Here is a 24,499-nt window from a genome sequence, read left to right on the forward strand (position 1 = left end):
TTTGGTATTTTGATGCCTAGTTTCTTGAGTTTTTTTAAAAATATATTTTGGAAATCAACCTTCTATAAGATATGGGGATGTTGAAGATCTTTTTCTATTCTGTAGGCTACCATTTCGTCTTATTTACTGTGTCCTTTGCCTTACTGAAACTTTTAGATTCAGGAGGTCCCATTTATTGATTGATTACTCTTAATGTCTGTGTTATAGGTGTTATATTTAGGAAGTGGTCTCATTTGCCATTCAAGGCTACTTCCCACTTTCTCTTCTATAAGATTTAGTGTAAATGGATTTATGTTGAGGTTTTTGATCCACTTGAGTTTTGTGCATGGTGATAGCTATGGATCTATTTGCAATCTTCTACATTTTGATATGCAGTTATACCAGCACCATTTGTTGAAGATGCTTTCCATTTTACATTGTATAGTTTTGGTTTCTTTGTCAAAAATCAAGTGTTCATATGTGTTGAGGTGTTGGGTTAAGGTCAGGTTCTTCAGTTTGATTTCTTTAGTCCACTTGTTTGTTTTTTTATGACAGTACCGAGCTGTTTTTATTACTATAATTCTATAATATAGGTTGAAGTCAGACATGGTGATGCTTCCAGAAGATCCTGTATTGGACAGGATTGTTTTGGCAACCCTGGGTTTTTGTTTTTACATATGTAGTTGAATATTATTCTTTCAAGGTCTGTGAGGAGCTGTGTTGGAATTTTGATGGGGGTTGCATTGAATCTGTAGATTGATTTTGGTAAGATTGTCATTTTTGCTATGTTAATCCTACCTATCCAAGAACATGGGAAGATATCTATTTTCTGATATCTTCTTCAATTTCTTTCTTTAAAGGCTTAATGTCCTTGTAATACATATCTTTGACAAGTGGAAAATCCTATTGCTGGTGTCATAATTTGCATAACAATCAAAATGCAGGAATAATAAAATTTGCATAAAATTGCTTTCTGGCTATGTACACAAAGTATATAAGAATTACAACTGAAAAAAAGAATGCCAAATTGAAAAGATAGAGAGAAAAAAAGGAATTACAACTGAATTTTGTATTGATCTTTGGTCCTCTCCATAACATATATACTGTGTGCATGCAAATATTCCAATCACAAATTTCAAAACTTGAGGCACATTTGATGCCAACATTTAAGATAATGGATCCTTGAGCTACATAATGGCTATGGAGATGAAAAAAATAAAGTCAGTTGCTAACACTCCAGAGGAACAATTTATCTTCCTCTCTTTCAATCCCTAATTTTATGAAAACTCATTAGATTATTCTTGAAGCTCAATTTATACAATTTTCTTATAGAAATGAAGCTTGATTTTAGTATTATTATGAAATATGTATTGTGTCTTCATCTCTCTTAGAATGTAAATACCAAAATGCAAGTTTTTTTTGCTAATATGAATTTTTGTCTTAGATATGATGAGCTCATTCCAAACTTTGTAACTAAGGTACACGTTTCTCTTTAGAATTGTATTATTGGGTCATTATATCAACCATATTTCCTTATTTGATGGTATTATATAGCAGTTTCCTTTGAGATTCAAGCCTTCTATCTTGGAAGGAAGCTTCTTAGGAAACAAGATGTTAAAAGAGGGGTGAAACAGTCCATCCCCAGGAAGCTTGTTAAACTCCTCAGCTCTCTGGCTTCAGGAAATGCCTGAGAAAGACAAGATTTAATCAGCCCTCCCTTCTGAAGCATTCACATGCTGTAAGACTTGGTGAAAGACACTCATAGACAAGATGAACTGCCTGGAAGAAGCAGAGAACAACTAAACTGCTTACGAAATGATACTCTCCAACCTGCTAAGCTGCGTCCAGATTGTATATCACACTCCATGTTTTCTATTTTAATGAGCTCATGTTGGGCGGGTTTTGTTGTTTTAAGTCATTTCTTCTACTCTAAGTAACCCCACACCCATATTCCTGCATGTAACTTTAATAACAACTCATTTGATTTTCAGTTTTTTAAAGCTGGTCTTTGGCGGTATTCATAATTTTATCTGCCACTGATTCCCTTTCTAGGGTGAGTAGATATTTGTTCATGTGCCCCCAGCAAAGCAGTAGATCCAAAAATAGAGACCTATTAGATATCTCAGTGCTCTTAGCCTTGATTTAGACATCTTCTACAGAGGTCTACATGATGTACAGCGGTGACAGATGGCTCTGTAGGTACAGTGCTTACTCTGAAGTCCTGAATTTGATCTTGAATATCCACATTAAAAACTGGATGCATAAATGCTTGCTTATAATCTTAGTGCTGGGAGTGGGCAGAAATAGGAGGATCTTCAGGGCTAGGTTAGATTAATCTTTACACTTCAGGTTCAGTAAGAGACTCTATCTTGAAGAAAGGTAGAAATCAATTGAAGATGATACAGATGTTGACCATTGACCTCTGTTTTTCTTAGTATTCTCTTACTGTGAAGAGATAACATAACCAAGGCAAGTTATAGAAGAGGACACCTAATTGGTGACATGTTTACAGCTTCAGAGAATTTGATCGTTATTATTATGGCAGGGTGCATGGTGGCAGGGAGGAAGGCATGCATAGTGCTGAAGTATTACCTGCTAGCTTTTGCATCCTGATTGAAGGAGGGGCAGGGAAAGAGGGAGGGGGGAAGAGACTGGGCCTTGTGTGGGTTTTTGAAACCTCAAAGTGTACCCTCAGTGACATACTTCCTCCAACAAGGTCACACCTCCTAATTCTTCTAAAGTACTTTACCAACTGGGAACTAAGTAGTAAATATATGGCTTGTACCTATGGCATCATTTTCATTCAGAGTGCCACAATTTACACGCACATACCTGTGCACACATGTACACATAGGCACACTAAGATTATGACTGTGAAAGTACTAATTCTGTGTTGTCTAATTAATCGGGTCTATCCGGAATTGTATGCTCTTTATGATCTTCAGTTGGAAAAATGCTTGTAATAAAGTTGAGTATGGACTTTGAAAGACTCAATAAACTGTCTTCAGTTTCAACTTTACTTTTTACCCTATAGAAATTACCTTCTCACTTCCTTTGTCATGATCCATATGTAGATGAGGCAATTAGAAGGTGACATCTCAGCTAGGATCCTCTTGCAATGTCTTACTTCCAGATGGTGTCACATTTTGCCTGTCTCTCTGCTATTGGGAGATCATCCACAGGTTTGAGTTTCTTAGTGCTACATCAGAACTGTTCATTATTTTCCTGTTTTTCTCTTATTCTTTGAAAATTTTATATATTTTTCATCTTTCCAGTCCCCTAATTCCTTGCAGAGCCTCCCTACTTTCTATTAATTGAACTTCTTTTTCTTTTTCTCTCTTAAGAACAAAACAAAAGGTACTAGAAATTGTGGAGCTTTCCTCTCCTAGAAGCTATCATTTATAAATAGCTTCTCGGCTAAGGGGGGACTTTCCCTGCTTCGTGCTGATATTTTTATCTGGCTTGAGCTTGCTCAGGACTTACACGTGCAGTCATAGTCTCTGTGAAGTCATGTCTCTCTGCCCTGTTGTATCTGAAAAATACTGTTTTCTTAAAATCATTTACCAGCTCTTCCTCTTACAGTCTTCCAGCCCTGTTTCCCACAGAAATCCCCAGGCCTTGAGCTGACAGGTGTGATGAAAGCGTCCCACTCAGGCCCGAGTACTGCAGCATCTCTTACTCTGTTTGTTGACCAGCCGTGAGTCTTTGTGATAACCATCATCTACTGCGCGTAGAAGCTTCCTTCCTAAGGGTTGAGTGATTCACCATTTTCTAGAAATATGTCATTGAAAGCCATTTTATTGCTATGTTAATTTAGCAGAATAATGGTAGCTTTTCTTCTGGGCCCAGGATTTATACAGTCTTAAGTTCTTATCCTCAATAGCCATATCATGTATACATTCCCTCTCATAGAGTGGTGTTTAAATCCAATTAAATGTGGTTGGTTATTTCCCTAATATCCATTCACCTTCCCGCATATCTTGCAGGCAGATTGTTATGGTTTACAGGTTTCATAGATGAATGAGACTGATGATTATCCTTTTCTCTGCTAGTATTTATAGCACCTTGTAGCACTGTGCACACTAGCCAGTAGGGGTGAAACTTCCAACTTAGTACCAGCAATATTTTTCTATATTCTTTTTCCTGAGTATATGGTGTCTGATGGAGGAAGGCCATTGGTTAATTAAATAAAGAAGCTGCTTGCCCTGATAGGTTAGAACGTAGATGGGAGGAGTGAACGGAGCAGAATGCTGGGCGGAAGAGGAAGTGAGGTCAGACTCCACAGCTCTGCTCTCTGAGGCACACGCGATGAAGCTCCGACCCAGGATGGACGTAGGCTAGAATCTCCCTGGTAAGCCACCTTGTGGGCTACAGCAGATGATTAGAAATGGGCTAAATTAATATGTGAGAATTAGCCTAGAAGAGGCTAGATAGATGGGCCAAGCAGTGCTTAAAAGAATACAGTGTCCGTGTAATTATTTCGGGGCATAAGCCAGAGGCAGCCGGGGTGCGGCTGGGGTTCTGGGGACGCAGCCCCGCTGCTCCTATAATTACTACAGATGGCGCCCAACGTGGGGCTCGAACCCACGACCCTGAGATTAAGAGTCTCATGCTCTACCGACTGAGCTAGCCGGGCAGGAAGTGAAGAGAGAGAGAGAAGGAAGTGGCCGCTTTTTTAAAGGGAGAGAGACCACGCCCCAATGGGCTGGTATCTCAACGGCTATAGGCTGGAGGAGCGGAAGGACCTCCCGCAACAGGTGTCTTCAGCAATATGGTCTTAGTGTGAAAGATAAGCTATAATCTTGGTAATACTCATTAGTGTTTGAGGGACCCCTTCGTCCAATCACTAAAAAGGTTGTAACCAATTCCTGATCCTGGTGGTTTTACTTTGAATCACATGAAGTTGGGGCACTGTCTTCCCTATTACATGGTGAATCCATTTTGATTCCTTTATGTATGTGTATATTTTAGAAAACTTCTACAGTTGTAAATTTTCTATTGGTTTTTTAAAAGTTCTTCTTTGATGTTTATGCCTCCCCATAATCCCTCTTCTACCCTGCCCTCCATCCACACCCCTTTTATTCCTCCTCTTCTAAGTTTCCCTTTGTCCCTTTTTAACACTGTATTAGACAAAGTCCCCACCTCCCTTATGATCTCTTACTAGTTAACTAACTTCTCTGGATATTCTAAATGAGACACTCATATCTAAAACATAAAGTTAATATCCATATGTAAGTATGTACAGCTGGTTATTGTGGTGTATGACTTTAGTCCTAGCACTTGGGAGGCAGAGGCATGAAGGTTTCTGTGAGGTCAAGGCCAGCTTGGTCTACACAGTGCATTCCAGAGCTACATAATGAGATGTTGTCTTGAAACAAGTGCCCCCTCACACACATACACACAAAAAAGAGAAAACATACAATGTTTTAATCTGCATGGTTACAAATATATTAGATATTGAACCTCTGAAATTCTAAATTGTAAGTAAATATATTTTCTTAAAAATACATAGTTAATAATATCTATATGTACATATATAAGCATATATGATTGCATACATGTGTCTGAATAAGTAAACATATTTTAGCATAACTTTGGTGGTAGTAGTAATATGGTAGATTGGTTTCTCACGTGGGAACTATTTATCTAATTTACCATTAGTCATTTTTTGTTTGTTCTTTGAGAGTTTCATATGATGTATTTTGATCATGTTTGACTTTTCCCTCAGTTTCCCTCAGTTTATTCCCCTTTCTACTCACCCAACTTTGTGCTATTATTTAAAAAAAAAGTACTGCAAGACTAATTTGTGCTGCTCAAATATTCTTGGATGTGTGTTCTTCTACTGGAGAGTGGTCATTGACCCAGGGGCTACACTCTTAGAGAAAAGAAAGCCATGTCTTTGTCTTCTAGTAGCTAACAGTTGCCAGTATCTCTAGGGATGAGTAGAACTGGGTGCCAAACTTCTCTCTTCTTGCTCAGGCTTGCACAGTTTTTGTGAATGTACAGTTCTGTGAATGGTGCAAGCTCTGTATGGTCATGTGCGGCTGCTCTTCTATGTTCAGAAGATAATGTTCACTTGAAGTAATCTTCTGTGCCTTTTCCAGCCCCTCTTCTACAATGATCCCTGAGGTATGGGAAGGGGGTTGTTGTACATATGTCCCCTTTAAGGCTGAATATCCTGCAGTCTCTATTTCTGCACCTTGGCTAGATGTGCTAGTCATATTACAAAATGGAAACTTACTAGATGAGGGCTGAGAGATTGATTGATCTTGGGTATAATGGTCTTAGGATAAGTCATGAGAAGTCATATTTAAGTACTATGTCCACTCGGCAGCATAATAGCATGGGTTCTCTTCAAGACCCTGTCTAGCTATAGGTTCTTAGCCTGAATTACAAATCGTTACATTTGTATGTTCTTTTTATGTTAAAAAGAAAAATAAACGTCCAAATACCTCATCTTTACTCATTAAAGAGGTGGCAATAAACACTTGAATGGGATTTTAAACCATCAAAGAGATTTATGGAGAAAAAAACCCCTTAATCCGAAATCTAATTGTGTTCTGCAATCATCTGTAAAGTATAAATTTAAATTGTATAGATTCTGTTTACTTTGAAACATGTTTATAACAATAAATATTTTATCTAGGTGGTAAGGGAAAACTCAGGAAATTGAAACTTATGCTAGTGTTTTAAAAATAACTTTTGCTGATGCTGTTTTCATTTGAAATCTGAGAGCCGTCTAAACTGAGCTGTGGTTACCCTGCCTGTTTGAATGCCCATTCCTTAGGCTGTTAGTAACAAAAGTAGCAAAACCCTTTGTTGTTAACAACATAGTGGGACATTTTTGCTCAGATTGCTGTAGGATGGACTATTACATTTTTAAGAACTTCAGTTATTTTGGTATATGGATCCAGAGGACACACAAGGACTCAGATTTTATCAGTGCTTGCTAGCTGACAAGAAAACCATAAATAAAGATTAATGACAAGTTGTGGAAATCATGATTTTGAATGTTGTGATTCTGTTCAACTTATTGATCTTCTAAAATAGTGATTATCAAAAACGTGCATTTTGCTACTTGGATTAGACACAATTTGACTCATGATGGCAAAGTTCTTGGCATATAGTATATGCCATCTAAAACAAAAAGATTGGAAACTTTTATTTGCTTTTATATGTTATTCTGTTATTTAGTTTAAATAAGATATAAGAATAATAATGTAACAATAAATAAAAGGAAATTCTGAGTATTTATGCTCATATGTGAAAAGTAACTTAGTGCTGCCTCTATGATTTTCATTACTGTTTCCTACAGAAACTTGCTAAGGCTACTTTCAGATTAATTGTGATCAATAGCACATGTCACATTTTCTACTCCTGACAATTTCCTTGGCTGTCTCTTGTGATCTTATGGCCTTTGAAGTTTTTGTTGATGTTATTGCTTCAGTGTGTCAGTATTAAATACGTAAAAATTCAGTTCCGAGAATTTCCTCAGGAAGTGACAGCTATATGGTATTACAGATGGTGTTGCTTTCTTTCACACAAAACTTCTGAGCCTGACTCATGCCTTGCAGAGTTCTGAGCCTGATGCTAATTCTCCCAAGGTCATGTTACAAAGCTCAAAAGCAATCCTGTCAAACAATTGTGATTTCAAGAGGCTCATTTGATCTCCAGGACAATGTCTGGGAGTTATAAGGAGTTTGATAAGTAAAAGTGCTGGCTTTGTGTCAGGGAGTGTATGTGTTTTTCCATAATACAAAGGACTCCATTTAGCAATGCAGGGTTTTTGTTGAAGCAGGCCAAATTAGCTAAATCCAATTGCAGTAACTTTGAAAGTCATTGATTGACCTGGAAACCTCTCACTCATAAATCAAAAACATCTCATCTAATATCTAACATTCTCCAAACAAGCAAATATAACCCAGGCATTCCAGGCAGAATGAAAAATGCATTTATTTATCATTGTTGACTTAGAATAAGAACCTATGTTTCTACTAATGATTGATGGACTAACTGTGCCCAGGATTTTATACTCAGGCCAGGGCAGTATATTATGAAGTTACTCATGGAGCCACTACATAATTTAGACTGTAAACACTTTTTATTCTTTTCTTTGAGCTTATATTTTCCGTGTTATGTAGTAGGTTATCCTTTTATTTGATCAGTTCTGGATACTAGATTATTTTCATGTAACAAATCACACTCATTCATAAAAGTTTTAAAAATTATTTTTTTGAGATATTGTAAATAGCTCAGGCTGGCCTTGAATTTTTCATACAATTGAGGTTGGATGCTCATGGTCACCTTATGTTGCCATTCTATGTGCCAAGTGCTAGGATTATAGATGTGCCATATCACACCTGGCACATTCATGAAAATATGGATCAGAATTATTCATAACAAACTGAAATGATTCACAATTTGAGAGATTTATGGTAGTTTACATATAATTTTTTATGTAATACATTTTGATTTGAAGCATGAGCTGCCTGCAATGGGACTTGGCAGCCGTAGATCTGGGAGGGGAAAGCCCATGTGGCTCTACCTTCCTGCTGAACTATTGGCTGCTAATATATTCTGGGGAAGAGGCAAACACTGTATTTCCTGGTGTACCTATTGATGAACCTGCAATGTTCCAGTTGGTATTTCGAAATCCATGATCACACTGATGACCCTAATTCAACTCAGTGGGGGCAAAACAAGACAAAAAGACATGAATATGGGAAAGAATCTCACAGAATGGTGGGCAATAGGGGTGGGAGGGAGATTAGAGGTGGAGGGGATGAAGTTAATATATATATATGAATATATATTTATGAAATTGTCAATAAATTGAGCAAAATATAGAAAAATACAATAACTAGAAGTTTTTACTTAATTCCTGAAAGTAGTTGAATTTCATGCCATATACCCTATTGTCAGATTTAATGAAAGTAATCATGGTTTTGAATCAGTATATGAATTCTGCTGCTATTTTCATGATATATATTCAGTTACCGATAGACTAATATCTGTGTTGTGTTCCTCACATAGGAAGGAATATTTATGGATCTTTGGTCAAAGTTCTATCTTATTTGTTAGTATTCTGGTTTCATTTTATTTCTTAAAGTATACTGACCCAGTATTTTTTCCATTTTATATGAATATTTATGCAGTTACTCTGAGATATTCAAATAAGATTCAGTGATTTGCTCACTGAATGGGATGAGTACATGGTATATGTTCCCATGGTATACGTTTTTATTCACTGACCTTCGTGGACATAATTAAAATGGAGTAACAGTAATTTCAGTTTTGTATATTTTTATAAAATCTGTTCCTTTTAAGTTTTAAAATGATAATTAAAAAGTCATGCATCCAAGTAGTTATTAATTACTTTTGCAAATTTCATATATGAGTAACATATTTACGTATTTGACATTTGACAAGTCTTGGCCTTCAAAAAAACAAAAATAAAACTTGTTCTTTGGCTAGTATGAATTTTATTCTTAAAAAATAGTTCATATTGTTAAAATTTGGTTTGGACAAATCTATGAGTAGCAGCCATCTGTATTGTCTTCTAGTTTTCAGATATGGTTCTGTTTTTGTAGACCCTTTTGAGATTTCTTCTCTTAGTGGTCTTGTCGGGCAAGTCATGAAAGACCTGTTCTTTGCCGCATTGACATTTGGTTGCAAATACAGTTAATTCCCATGTTGACATGTGCAGCATCATGACAAATCTGGATTAAGAGGCTTTACTGAAAAGCTAGCTAGAGACTGAGTAATGTTTTGATAAAGCTAGAAGGAGATCTTGAATTTGATATTTTATACTTAAAACAGTGAAACAAAACAAAACAAAAATACTGTCAGCCACTTTTAATGTGATTTGATTAGTTCTAGTATGGCCTGGATATGTAACTCACTGTAGAATACTTTCTTACTATTCATACCTAGGGTTTACTTCCCAGCACCACATATAAAGATTAAGACAAAGAATATAGTAACTGCAAAGGCATAGTATCTTATAAAGGCAGAATAAAGTTATCAGTTTTGAGAAATAATATTGAGTTAAAAACTTATGATTTTAATTTTAATTTTGCTCCTAGGCTTTGCATATGTGGCTCACACCTGTAGTGCTGGCTCTCAGGAGGCTGAGCCAGGAGCATTGCCTGTGCTTGAGGATAGCCTGTGCTAGAGTGAGGGCCTGTATTAAAAAAATAAAAATATAACAAAGGTTTTCCCCATGACTTCTAGTAGTTTTTAATTATTGTGTTAATTAAAATTTGATCTTCTAACATTTTATGGGTCAAGCATTGTTTGAACTACTCTGAATATTTCTGTTGTGCAGCTTTCAGGCCAGAGGGGGACATGGGACATAGGACAGTTTCCTAGCATATAATGGCAAATAGTCTTGTAGGAACAAGGTAGGCAAATTTCCTGATATGGCTTATGTTGCTCTGAAGTGGTTACAGAAAGAACAAAAATGGATGGAAAATTGAGGAGCCATCACCTGGCAGTCAAACAGAGAAAGAATTGTAGTGGCATACATTATCTGACCAACAGGGAGGGTACTATTTTTCTTTAAGTACTGTAACAGACTGCCACAAATTCACTATCTTAATAACACACCATTTATTATCTCCAGTTCCCAACAGCATAGCTCAGCTGGGTTATAGAGTATAATTAGGCGCAAAGAAGTCTCTTGACAAAAGTATGTTCCCTTCAGAGGTTCAGGGCAATAGTTCATTCAGGGAGTTTGACACAGTGCAGGCCCCTGTAGTTGTAGGTGAGCTCTGTTTCTGCCTGGCTATTAGCCAAGAACCTCTTTCCCCTACTTAGGACTTCACTCTTCATGTGACCACTCCAACTTGAGTTTGGTAATGACACCTCAAGTTATTGCACATTTCAATTTCTCTAATTTCTGTCATAAGCCTCTTTAGTTTCACACTGACCGTCAAAACCATGTTCATTTCAGGGTATAATATCGTGGTTTGAGGTATGTATCTACATTGTGGGATGACTAAATATAGTCAATTAGCATATGAATAACCTCTTACATTTATTATTTCCTGTGGTTAGAACACTTTTATCTACTCAGCATTTTTTGGGAATTCAATATAGAATGGATTCCTTAACCTTATTTTTCCTGTCTAATGGAAGTTTTATTATTTGACTAACAGCTCTCCAGTCCATTGCCACCAATGTCCCTAGCCCTTGGTAACTCCCTTGCTATTTACTGCTTCTTCAGGATTGCAAAATTAAATATTATACACAAGCAAGGTCATATAGTGTTTGTCTTTCTGTACCCAGGTTCTTCTTTCTAATGTAATGTCCTTCAGGCTATTTTTAGTTTCATAGATGACACAATTTCATTATTTCCAAGTAACTGAAGAATGTTCTGCTGTCTAGATTTCATTTTCTGTTGCTCTGGTAAGATGTTCTGACAAAAATCACATAAGAGAGATAGGGTTTACTTTGTGTTACGTTAAAAGTATAATTTGTCATAAATTGGAAACCAGTGCACCATAAATGTGAACAGGGTCACATCCCACCCAGAATCAGGAAGCAGAGAAGAATGAAGACTTGCTTCTGCTCAGTTCCCTGTCTCCGTTTACACAATTCAGGATCTCAGTCATGGAACAGCAATCCTCACAGTGAGTGGGTGTCTGAGTTATGGTGTTCTATTGCAACTCTTATAAAGAAAAAAAATTTAATTGGGGTGGCTTGCTTACAGCTTTCTAGGTTTAGTCCATTATCATCATAGCAGGGAGCATGGTGACATGTGGGTAGATGTGCTGGAAGAATAGCTGAGAGTTCTATGTCTTGCAGGCAGCAGGAAGTCGATACTGGGTGGTATCCTGAGCCTAAGAAATGTCAAAGCCTGCCCTCAATAGTGACACACTTCTCCTAACAAGACCACACCCACTCCAAAAGCCACACCTCTCAGTAGTGCCACTTTACTCAAGATTTTGGGGGTCAGTTACATTCAAACTATCACGGTGGGTCTTCCCACATTAGTGAACTTAATCAATACAATCCCCATAAACATGTCCAGAAGCCCATCTCCCAGGTAATTCTAGATTCTGTCCGGTTGACAATTACAACTTACCATCACTTGTATGTTTGTCACATTTTGTGTGGTCATCTTTTGATTGACATTTATGTTTCTTCCATATCTCAGGCTTTGTGAATGATGCTGCAGATGGGAATGCAGGCGTCTCTTTGGCATACTCATTTAATTTTCTTTGACTGTATGTGCACACATAGGCTAGTTAGAACATGTGGTCATTCCATTTCTTAGAAACAGTAAAAATGTCCTTGCTCTTTAATGGCTATGCTAGTGTACACAGCATTCCCCTTTCCCTACGTCATTGACTTTTTAAAATTCTTTTAATGATAATCTTGACAAATGTCAAATGGTACCTCCTGACTTGAAATTGCATTTTACTCATGGTTAATCATGCTGGACATTTTTAATACATCTGTGATGACTGACTTATCTTTTGTTGAGTAATCACTACCAAAGCCCTTTCCCCTGTTTCTAAGCAGGTTATTGGCTTTGTTTTATTGAATTGAGTAGCTTTTACATCTTCTGGATAGTTTGAACACACAGTTTTCTCTTCTATATATTGTCTCTTCATTCAGTTAATATTTTATTTTGCTATACAGAAAGATTTTAAAATTAGATGCAACTTTTTTTGTTTGCTTTTTCATGTGCTTTTGAGTTCATATCCCAAAAAGAAATTGCCCAAATCAATATCATTGTGTTCCCTACTACATGTAGGAAATGTTTAAATGTTTGGAGTGGAACATTTGGCTCTTCGACGGTGGCACAAGTTTTCTCTTCAGTTTGTACCATGAGACATTCTGTATGTAGTTCCATTCTCTGCCCCCTAATATTCTTTGTGAGATCACACACCATAGTGCTGTCTGTGGGTGTCCATGGGATCCTAATGTCTTATACTAGTCAACACTTAGCCGTAAGCAATCCATTAAAACTTATTTACACTTGTATATGTGCTATTTCCCATCCTTACTTCTTCCCCACCTCAGATAAACCAATGCCTATAACACCCTGTTATTCTTTACATGTCACTGTAATTTGTTGCACTTGATCTTAGCTGTCTCAGATGGATCCACGAACAGTGACCACCATTTAGATCATTTGGCTTTTACTTGTTGTGCATAGTGATATTCTAGTTGAATATATTCAAGGCGGATGCTGAAAGTTTGACCTTAAAATAATTAAGTCTTACTAAGTAATAGAGAGCAAGACCGAGGCTTCTGATGGAGGATTCTTCAGATTCTACTCTAGATGTTTTTGTATTGGATAGAAATGACTCAGATCACAGAAGTAAAAAAGTGTAGCAGCCTGTGTGGACTTTAAAATGTAGAGTGATAAAGTACACTTAATGAGGGAGTTTTCTCAGAGAATGCCATCCTTTGAAATCACATAATTCATGCTAGAGTGTCAACTCTTCATGCTAACTGAGCAAAAAACAGAAATTTATCCCATTTCCAATATATTTTAAGTCATTTTATTTGTGATCATAAGTATGCCTTAAATCTTTGAATAATTTATTTTTTGCTTGCCTGCTTATGAGTTTGGTTACATATTTCAAGACTATTACTGATAATCAAAAATGTTTTTGTAAAATCTAATTAATGAAGATTCAAGGGAATAATAACTATCAAATCATAATATTTTAGAATTGTAAGGGATATCAAGAAAATCTTTATTTTTTCCACTGTGTGTTCAAGCTTTCATCTCAGTACCAGACAGAATCTTTTGTTCTCTGGAATCACGATGTGGTCCACTCTTGCCAGAGTTACTCCTCGCCCTTCCATCTACCCAGCTCCCTCAAGAGCTGCACATTAAATTCTCCTGCTGGGGGTTAGGCTTTGTGAAAATTGCCTCATCCATATTGGCAAGTCGTCTTAAAGAAAGTGTGTTTGGACACACCTGCCATTGAGGTTTCATGGTGCACACATGTGTAGAGGACAGTATCTTGCAGCCGATGTCTTGTTCGGGCTGTTGGGCTCCTAACATCTTTCTACCCCTTCTTCTGTGGTGTCCTGTGATATTCCCTAAGCCTTCTGGTACTGGGCACCCCACAGTTAGTTGTTCTCTGTATTTTGGTCATCTGTGGTTTTATGTAATGATCTACTTTTTCTTTTTGAATTGTTTTAACTTCATGTTTAAGGATTAAATGTATATACACAATATTATGATCATATTTATCCCCCAGTTCCCTCCTTCAGGTACCCACACTCCCACAAAGTGTGCCCCCTTTCAAGAGTATGCCCTTGCTGATTTTGAAGCGCAGTATGATGGCACACATCTATTTTTTGACACTCAGAACGTTGAGGGGGGGAGCCTTTGAGTGTAAGGCTATCCTGAGCTAGTAACACACTCTGACTCAAAGAACACAAAAACAGACCACCAAATGACCCAGCTATACCCCTCCAAATCAACATATGTCAGTGATAATTGCATATGAATGTTTATTGCAAAACAATTCACAAAAGTTATTTTATGGAACCAACCTAAGTATCTAGTAACAGTGAAATAAAGATGGTGCAGTTTTTAGACAGAATGGAATTTTCAGACATAAAGAAAAATGAGCTAGCCAAACAGTGGTGCTGCAAGCCTTTATCTTATCACTTGGGAGGCAGAGACAGGCAGGTCTCTGTGAATTCAAGGCCAGCTTGATCTACAGAGCAGAAAAAAATGAACCATTTTGTGGGAGGCTTATGGAAGTCTTGGAATCTTAGGTTATAAAACACATTTAGTACTCAGAGTAATTAATGCTTGTTGAAAAGGGAAGAATCAGTCTGATTGAGGAACAACAGTCTGATTGATAGCTTTAGCCAATACCAAGAGGTCAAACTAAGTGCACAAAAGCAATGCTAAATCATCTCAGCAGATTATATTTATAAACATGTACATATATATATATACATGTAACAATTATAATTAAAGAATAAGAGCCATGAATGTTTGAAAAGGAGTGGGAGAAATATGGGAGGAGTTGGAGAAAGCAAATGGGGAGAATGATGTAAACACAGTATGGAATTCTCAAAGGAAATAAAAAAGAAAATGTAAAAGAAAATTTACAGATAGTAGTATATCTTCAACTTTTAAATACGTTTTATTAGTAGTATTGAAAAGATGTTCCAGGAAAGTAGAACAGTTCCCTAAACACCAGAAAACCATGGAAGCAGCATGTATGCTAATGATAATTTCTCTCAGGCCTTTCTAATTACCCCTTAATATGGCATTTATACTTAGAAAATTAATTTATGCATTTTATGGTCCCACATAAAATTCTATAAAAATGGTTTTAAGATACCATTGCTTAATTATAAAAGAAGCATTAGCAGAATAGATTTTTTAAAACCTGAATTTGCACATTATGCATTTACACTAGAGTTTAAAATCTTTCCTAGACCTATGATTTGCTATATACCAAAAATAATTCACATATTAAACATTTTCCAGCAATTTCCTAATGTGCATAGTAAGTACCTGATTACATCTGTTTCTTCATATGAGACTTATACTGTACACTTAGGGGCTTTTTTTCTATTGGAAGTCAATTGATTTAATTAGGCAAGTCCCACTAATGCGCTAGTTGGAAGAGAGATTTTTTTTTCTTTTAGCATTCACTTGAGATTGCATTACATTCACAGAATCATAATGATTTTGATGCTTGCTCTAGAGAAATAGATGTATGCCAGCTACAATTGTAATGAAGTTAACTTTTGACATAAATTACTATGTAATTTCTATTGCACATAAGGTTATTTCTACTTTTTTTGATTTAATACACACACTTTATCTCAAATACGTTAATAACATTTTGTTGTTTATTTATGAGACCATGATGTGAAATAAAAAGAGTATAATCTGAATGCAATCCTAGGAAATAACTAAGTATTATATGTTAGAACACAATTGTGACATAGACATTATCCCTTATACATTTTTATATATTACATATTAAATAATTTCAGTTCTTTTATATTCTGTATTAATTTATCTCAACTTAAATAATAAGAAAGTAATATCGAAACTTTGTTGTATAGTCTATTACTGACAGTATGCAGGATGCCATGCTTCCTGTGGATGAACTTCAGAAAATATCAAATTAATATTTGCAAAAGTTCTTTGGAATATAACATTTATTTTATATTATCCAAAACAATTATTTTCCACGTATACCTACTATAAACTTTATACTTTAAAATCTTGATAATTACTGAATACATTTTCTTAAATTTAGTCATTTTCTTTTTTTCTCGCTCTCCCAATTTAGGGGTCAGTGCCCATTAGAGTAAATATATAAGAGAATTGTGTAATTATGTAAATTAATATATAAAAATAAAATTGTACAAATTTAGAAAACAGTTTAGTTTCAAAAGTGGAATAGTTAAAAATTCACCTAGATGTTTTAGTCATAGGAGATTTTTAAAGAGATAGTAAAACAAAGGTCTAAGTAACATGTATGTGACTATTTATAGCAGCATTGCAAACCTAACCATTATTACTAATCCCAAGGCATACAGCATCCAAATGTTGACTGTGAAGTAAAGACATATATGCATATGTAACACACTACTAAACAATGGAGGTTATGAGGTGGGGGGGATTTAAAAAAACACTATTTCCCAAAAGTTCTAGAGATTTGGAAGTCCAAGGTGGAGGGTTTCTCTTTGGATGCAAGGTGGAGTATCTTCTTCTCATGGTCCTCCACCCTATTTTTTTCATCTGCTACTGGCTTGTGTCACCACTACTGACTTGGATTCTTGTTCTAGCCTTTCACTGTCAGATGTTGCCTTTGCTCCTGAGCTGTATTTCCTGTAGGCAGAAGAAAACTGGGTCCTGCCTTTGTTTGTTTATTTAACACCAGTCTGCTTTTGTTGTTTTTGTTTTTTTAAATTGGAAAATTGAATATTATTATACTTTATAATTAGTTTTGAGAATTATGTAAAAATTATTATTTTGCTGTTTTTGTGATGATTGTTTTCATTTCATATATACATTCTCATGGTTGTCCTCTTTTATTTATGGAGCATTTCTTAAAGTGTTTTCTATAGTGTTGGCTTATGGATATGGATTTCCATAGCTTCTGTTTTCCATGGATGGATTCTGCTTCAGGGTGTCTTGTTTGAGCAAATCATTTTAGACGGTAAGGAACACACAGCTTTTTATCTTCTGTAGAAACAAAAATAGAACCTCTTATCCAAAGCATCATATCCTTAGACCCAAATTTTGAAGTCAAGATACCTTTAAAGTGTATATGTTGATTTAACTTAGCAACCCGTACAATGAAATGTCTTTCTTAGCCCATTCACAGTCAAAATATTCAAAGAAACCACAATAATATACATCATCCAGACTCTCTGTATATTTTCCATGCTTGTGTGGCTTATTTTCTTACTCTATTACTTTTTCTACAAGTTTAATATTTTTTTATTATCTTTACTCCTTTAATCTATGACTATCTGTACTCTTTTATATTATAACTGCCTATATTCTTTTCCCCTCTCTCTCAGGCTATGTATATTTATCCAACATTGTGACCCATTTAGAGGTCTTTTTCATCTGAATCTGCCTTTATTGCATATCTGTAATAATTTTCTGACCAGGAGCATTTTTAAAATGGTAAGCAGCTTGGTTGCAGCATCCCTGGATACTGGCTTCATCCCTGTCTCTCAGGCTTTCAATATGGTGGAGGTACCATTACTGCAAGCTATGATACTGATGGGTGGGAGCTATACTTAACTCCTCAACTCTGGGTAACACCCACTTTGGGTTTGGATCCTTATGTACCCACTAAGAGTCAGGAGGAAAATAGCTGAGGACATACCCATGACTCAGTGCTTGTGACCTGGGCAGGGGAAGGGATCGTGTCTGCAGGAGTACACAGCAGGAGAGCGTGGTGGATTCCTGCCACCATATACAGAGATATTTCTAAATCTGCATGGCAGATTTAGCTTTTACTCAGTTAAAGTGGATTCATTTGCTGCATGGTGTTTAGACAGGACAAACAGAATATAAGAAAAGTGATTGCTGAACTTGCCTAAAAAAGGTGAGACAGTCCTTCAGGGTTCCTGCTTCATGAGTCTACCATACATTCTGCAGGATACAGAAGAAAATAACTGACAAACTGCCAATAGAGGTGAAACAGTCTTTCAAATTTCCTGCTTTATGGAAAAGTCTGCCAGATACTATGGACCTGTAGGCTGAAGATAGTTGCCCCAATGTTACAGAAGAACTTTGGGTGACTGTCCAGGTAGTGAGATGTCTCCATCAATTCTAGTTTTGGAAGTTGCTTACAATGTATTTTCTTTTAACTTAGGTAATATTATATCCTTCTGGAGTTTTTGTTGGAATTGAAGAATAGACAGTTATAATTATAGTTTTCCTTAGTTATTATAAAAGATAAAGTAGATGTAAATACTATAACTGTAATTCTTGCTTGATACCCTTTTTTTTTTAAAAAAATTATTTTGCTATGTTAAAGTTAAAACACTCTTATTTGGACAGAAAAGGGGAAATGGTTTGAAAAGTCCTTCTATATATGTGTTGCATTTATTGGTTAATGAATAAAAAAGATGCTTGGGTCTATGGCAGGGCAGAATAGAACTAGGCAGGGAAACTAAACTGAATGCTGGGATAAAGAAGGCAAAATTTTGGAGAAGCCATGTAGCCATGGAAGGAGAAAGACGCCTGCCAGAGCTTACCAGAACCTTGCCAGTAGGCCACACCCTCATGGTGCTGCATAGATTAATAGAAATGGGTTGATTTAAGATGTAAGAGTTAGCTAGAACTATGGATGAACTAATAGGCCAAGAAGTGTTGTAATTAATATAGTTTCTGTGTGATTATTTTGGGTCTGGGTGGCCGGGAAATAAGCAGCCTCTGCCAACAGGATTCATTTTTTTCTTAAATTACAAATTATTATTTTTTCAGCATACTAATATTGGCTTACAGTTACTTGATTTTCCAAGGGTTGAAGTTTATCATTACATGTCTTCCTGGCTTTCAGAGTTTCTGTTAAGGAATTTGCTGTTCTGATAGCTTTTCTTTTATGTGTCACTTGGAATTTTTTTTTTATTTAGAACTTCCAACATTCTTTCTTCTTTCTTTATGTGTAGTGTTTTTACCGTTATATGATATGGAAATTTCTTTTCTAGTATGTTTGTAATACTAAAGGATATATATATATATATATATATATATATATATATATATCCCCTTTCTTATTACTCGAGGGTTTTTTTCTATTTCCTTATTGCTATTTCCTTATTAGCTCATACCTCTCTATTTATCTTCAGCCATCTTTGATATGTTCTGTTCTTTCAATGGTAATTCACTGGTCTTGTATGTTAGGCTCACACTTTGCTTTTTCTTTATTCTTATCTAATGCTGTAACTTGTGTCCCTCTTTTTCAAGCCCTGATAATCTGTCTTGTATTTTTTTAGTTTTCAACCAAATTTTCAATTTGACTTGAACTTTTACTTCCAAAATTTCAAATGGAGTTTTTCTTTTGTTTTGCATTTCTGTTTATTGGATTCCTCTGTCCTAGCCTGCATGTCTTCCTGATCTCACTCAAGTGCTCGTAGGGGAGGGGCCATGCCCGCACCTGTGTGCACATGTATGATGCACATGTGTGGACTGGAGGCTTCTCTGTCTTCCTCAGTCACTTTCTGCTTTTTTTTTTGAGGTTTAGTCTGTCATTTAAACTTGGAGCACATCAATTTGGCCAGGCTGCTGACCAATGTGTTTCATGGATATGCTTGTTTCCTGCCCCTATTCCACTTTAGTGGTAGAGTTATAGAAATGTACCATAAGGGCCAGTTTTTACATAGGTTCTGGGGAGCTGAACTTAGATTCTCATGTATGGGCAGTAGGTACTTTGCCAGCTAAGATATTTCCATGGCTTACAACTGTTCAAATATCAATTTGAACTCTTTGTAGGCTTTCTGGTCCTGAAAAGCAAACAGGAGTGGAATGGGGTGCCTAGTTTGCTATCATACGATCTTTGTAAGAGTGAACCTCCTTTTAGCTTGGCTGATGGAAGGTCTTGGACATTGGTGCTATGAGCCTTAGTCCTGGAGTACAGTCTCTTAGTTATCGGGAAAAGTGCTAAAAACTTTCAGGTTTCTTGTTTTGTTAATAACTAAACTAGAAGAGTGATTAATGTTCTGGAAGAAAGACTCTAGTACATACAAAAGAGTACATTTGTTGTAAACATAAGTGGACTCTTAGGTACATTTTGGTAATCCAGTTGTAAGTGCAATAGAAACATGAGGAGAAAAGACAGGGAATTCCAAGTCTGCATTTAAATGGATTTGTGAAAGTTGTTAATTGACAGAATTTGGGAAAGAAAATAGGGAGGTCATGGCTGAGATTTTTTCCCTCACAATATAAAATGAAAACATGAATCCTCCAATTCAAAGAGCTGAAACAAATCGTCAGGAAGATAAGCAGATAATACATGAAGATTCGTGCACCAAAGGACAAGTATATTATCAGTCACAGGCAGTGAAGGCAAAAGACTATGCATAGTTTTGGAAAAACACTATAAAGTATAAGTAGAATTATCTTATTGTCAATTAGCTGCTTATGCCAATGTTAACTGGATCAATAAGCAAGTAGTCTGTTGTTCAAGAATACAGAAAAAGCAGTACTCCATCAGGAAGTGTTTCTACTCTTGTGCACTTAGGAATTGACTTTGCAATAGGAGTTTGCAACTATAAGCTATTGGCCCAAGAACCCCTCTGCTGCTGCATGATTAGGAAGCTGCATGCCTGAGTTGCTTTCTTTTGCTGAAGCTTTCAATTTGACTCATACTGCCTTGAATACATTTTCTCCAGCAAGGAATTCCTCATGCCCAGCCTCCTCTTTCATATAACCTGTTTCCATATCCAGACTTACACAAATGCATTTGAATAACAAAAACAAATCATCCTTGGATCACTAGTAGTGACAGTTTTCATGAAAAATAGTTTCCAGCTTTATAGTTTCTAAAATACAGCAAGGCAGAGCAGAAGGAAGTTGAAAAACATGCAAATGAGATAACCCATAGTCTCTGCCGTATGTATCAAAGAATAACTATCTTAACGGCATCATTTCGTACCAAACACAAGCCCCAAGACAGTGCGACAATGACCACAGAGTGCTGTTCTGAAAATAGATATTCAGAGGTATGGAATGTATTCAATAGTCCTGAGGAGCTACTGAACAGTGTATTTGGCTAACTTCATGGGCATTCAACACAGAGGGAAGAGTGACATACAAGGGTTACTGATTGCCTTTAACAGACCTATTACTATTGTCAAAGAAAAGATTAACTTCATAATACACCCGCATAAAAGACTACCTACAACATTGTTTGCTTGAAAGAAGTAATTCCAGAATCTAAGCTAAAAAACATTTTAATTATTGTGTGCGTGCACCTGTGGCGTTGCACACGTATGGAGGTCAGAGGACACTGGGTGCTCTCCTTCCTCCTTCCTCAGGTTGTCAGACTTGTGCCGACAGCACCTCTATCACCTGAGCCATCTCAACAGCCCGGATTCCAGAATCTGAAACACTATCCATGGGAACTCCTTCTCTGTTCAGACAATGGTAGTTTTGAGGATCTTATAGTCACGTTTCCCCAGAGAGCAGGAACACCTCCATCTGCCATCACCGCATCTGTACTTAGGAAAGTGGAAGCAGGATTGTACGTCTTCTGTATTTCTTCCCAGTACCTCATATTTTTATACTTTCAGATCTCTTCTTGTCCATAACTGTAAGAATTCAGCTGTAAAACTTTATGTGACAATAGATTTTCAATGGCTATTTCATTAAGATACTTAATGCATAACATACTGTCTCAATGTTCATAAACCCAATTTAAGTGGTTTGATTAAAATGGTTTGTCTGTTATTCAGGATGAACCATTCTGAAAGCCAGACTCAAGATATATGAGCTATTAATGGGTGTGATGCCTCTCATCTTGTGAAAAATCCCCTATTTGTCACAGATTTCTAAGATGTTTCCTAAAAATGCTGATTCTAATTTTTGAATCTGTGACTGTGAGGAAACACCATTGCCTTGGCTAAATTGTAACATGGCACAAATTGATCTTTACAAACACATTTATTTTTTTTAAAAATTTTATATGATTTACACAATTTCTCCCCTTTCCCCAACTCTTCCTGTGTTCACGCCATGCCGCTGTCTCATAAATTCATGGCTATGGCCTATTTTTCTTTAAATATTATTGCTACATACACAGACACACAATTATATAAATATGGCCTGCTGACCATTTGATCTTGCTCATATTAAATGGCACATTTGAAGTTAAAAGAGGGACATTATTCCTTATATTCAGACAGGCCCATTATAGTCATATAAATTATCAGCACCAGGCATTTCCTTCAGGTGTGGGAAGTTAGAGAAATGAGAAATATGTATGACTTACTGCTGCTTTGGAGATGGAGGAGCTGTATGGTAAGACACATAGCTTCTAGGACTAGAGCACAGATCATAGCTACAGCATGGCCATCGGTACTTCAGACTTGTGGCTCCAAGCATGAGGTTTACAGTAAGCTGAACATGGTAGTTTCTAAGTTTAGTACAGCTTAGCTGATAGCTATGCTTAGATAAAAATTTGTGTCCCTGAGAAATGTACTCCTACATTAATTATTGTTCTTATCCCTCAAATTAGTGAAACTTCAAGTAGCGATGTAAATTATTAGATGCTCTAATGTCACGCAGTGTCTCAGCAGTTCTATGTTTTCCACATTGCTTACAATCTTAGGATACTGCCCATAGCTCCTTTTACAACAGTCTCATTTAGAAAGAAGGAAAATGTAAAAATGCAAAGAAAATATTTAACAATAATTTCACAAACTGACACAAACTTTCCTGGAGGTCACATGTAGAACATGTTGCCTTCTTTGTTTAACAGTATACCAAACCAGCTAGTATGGCTGCAAGGTGCTGAGTGGGGTAGCTGTCACCTTAGCTCTGGTCTCATAAACACAGCCAGGAAGGAAAGAACAAACGTGGGGTAGCTCACCTATCACTGTCAGTAGAGTCCTATGCCTTTGGGGAAGGGAGTTCGAACTTAAAACACATCTCACTTCTGAGACTAATTGGGATACAGAACTTGTTGACAAAAGCTTTTCACACAAACCTGATCCATATTAACCCTGAATGAATCCACAGATTCTCATTTCCTGTGGAAATAAAAGCAAAACCTCTTCTCTAAAGCATGCTTTTTTTTGAGTTCCATTCTAAAGTTAAGACATTCTTAAAATTTGTAGGCTGGCTTATTTTATTAGTCCCTCTTTGAATTTGATGTCTTTTAGCAGCTGTCTTGCTTACCAGTAATCAAAAATTCAAAATCTACAGAGTGTTCTATTAGGATGCAGACAGCATGGGGACTTCTCATTGTTATCTCACTTTTCCTATTGTATTACTTGTTCTTCTCTCTTTAAAGTCTTTATTATTTTTAAACTAGTTCTTTCTGTGACTGTCTATACTGTCTTCCTTCCTTCCTTCCTTTATTTTTTTCTAAGCCTGTGCACATTGTAAAGCACACTGTAACCTGTTTAGAGTTTTTTATATCTGGACTTCTTTTATCACCTATCTTTTAGTATTTATTTATTTATTTATTTATTTATTTATTTATTATTTATTTATCTTACCATGTGAGCAAACTTTAAACTGCTAAGTTACAGCTGAGTCCTCCTCTTGGCTTAGTATTTTGTTTCTATGAAGCATGGGAAAGGGTGCTTAAATGCTCTGCTATAAGGCAGAACTGCTTAAAGGAGCTATATCTCTTTTTTCAACTTTCTCAGGCTCTAAGGATATTGGAGCCTCACATTAGTATGTCAAAATATAGTTGTTTTTTTTAATTCTTTGGTTCTTTGCTTTTTGGGGTGCCCATCAGACTGCTCCCAAATAAATACATAGAAGAATATTCTTTCTTATGAATTTCCAGTCTTAGCTTGGTTTATTTCTAGCCAGATTTTATAATTTTTAAAATTTAAATTAGCCTGTCTATCTTTTGGCTACTAATTTTTATCTTTCTTTATTCTGTATTCCTTTCCTTACATTTTACTTTTTGATTTGCTGTGTAGCTGGGTGTCTGGACCCTGATGTCCTCTTCTACTCCTTTTCTCAGTCCTCAGTATCTTCTTCCCATATTTCTCCTTCTGTTTATTCTCTCTGCCTGCCAGCCCTACATATATTCTTTCTCCTGCCTAGATATTGGTTGTTCAGCTCTTTATTGGACAAATCAGATATTTTATACAGGAAAAATAATACAGCTTCACAGAGTTAAACAAATGTAACATAAAAGAATGTAGCCCATCTTTGCAACATTAAACAAATATACAAATATTCCACTGCATAAATGAGTGTAATACATCTTAAAATAATATTGCACAACAATTCAGGACTTGTGGTAGTAGGATAGCTTGGTTCTGGTACTGACATACTGCCTTGACTATTGTTGCTTGTATTCTTTTT

The 24,499-nt window shown here is 36.2% G+C and overlaps 1 protein-coding gene and 1 non-coding gene across 2 annotated transcripts in view; one reads left to right on the forward strand and one right to left on the reverse strand.

The window, feature by feature from the left end:
• Positions 1 to 24,499, forward strand: part of Stpg2 (sperm tail PG-rich repeat containing 2) — a 380,862-nt gene that overhangs the window by 113,840 nt on the left and 242,523 nt on the right. The gene's annotated exons all lie outside the window — the stretch shown is intronic.
• Positions 4,543 to 4,615, reverse strand: Trnak-cuu. Its single transcript has one exon. It is a non-coding gene; the product is annotated as a tRNA-Lys (tRNA).

The sequence above is a fragment of the Microtus ochrogaster genome, chromosome 21 (assembly GCF_000317375.1).
Source record: "Microtus ochrogaster isolate Prairie Vole_2 chromosome 21, MicOch1.0, whole genome shotgun sequence".
NCBI classification, from domain to species: domain Eukaryota; kingdom Metazoa; phylum Chordata; class Mammalia; order Rodentia; family Cricetidae; genus Microtus; species Microtus ochrogaster.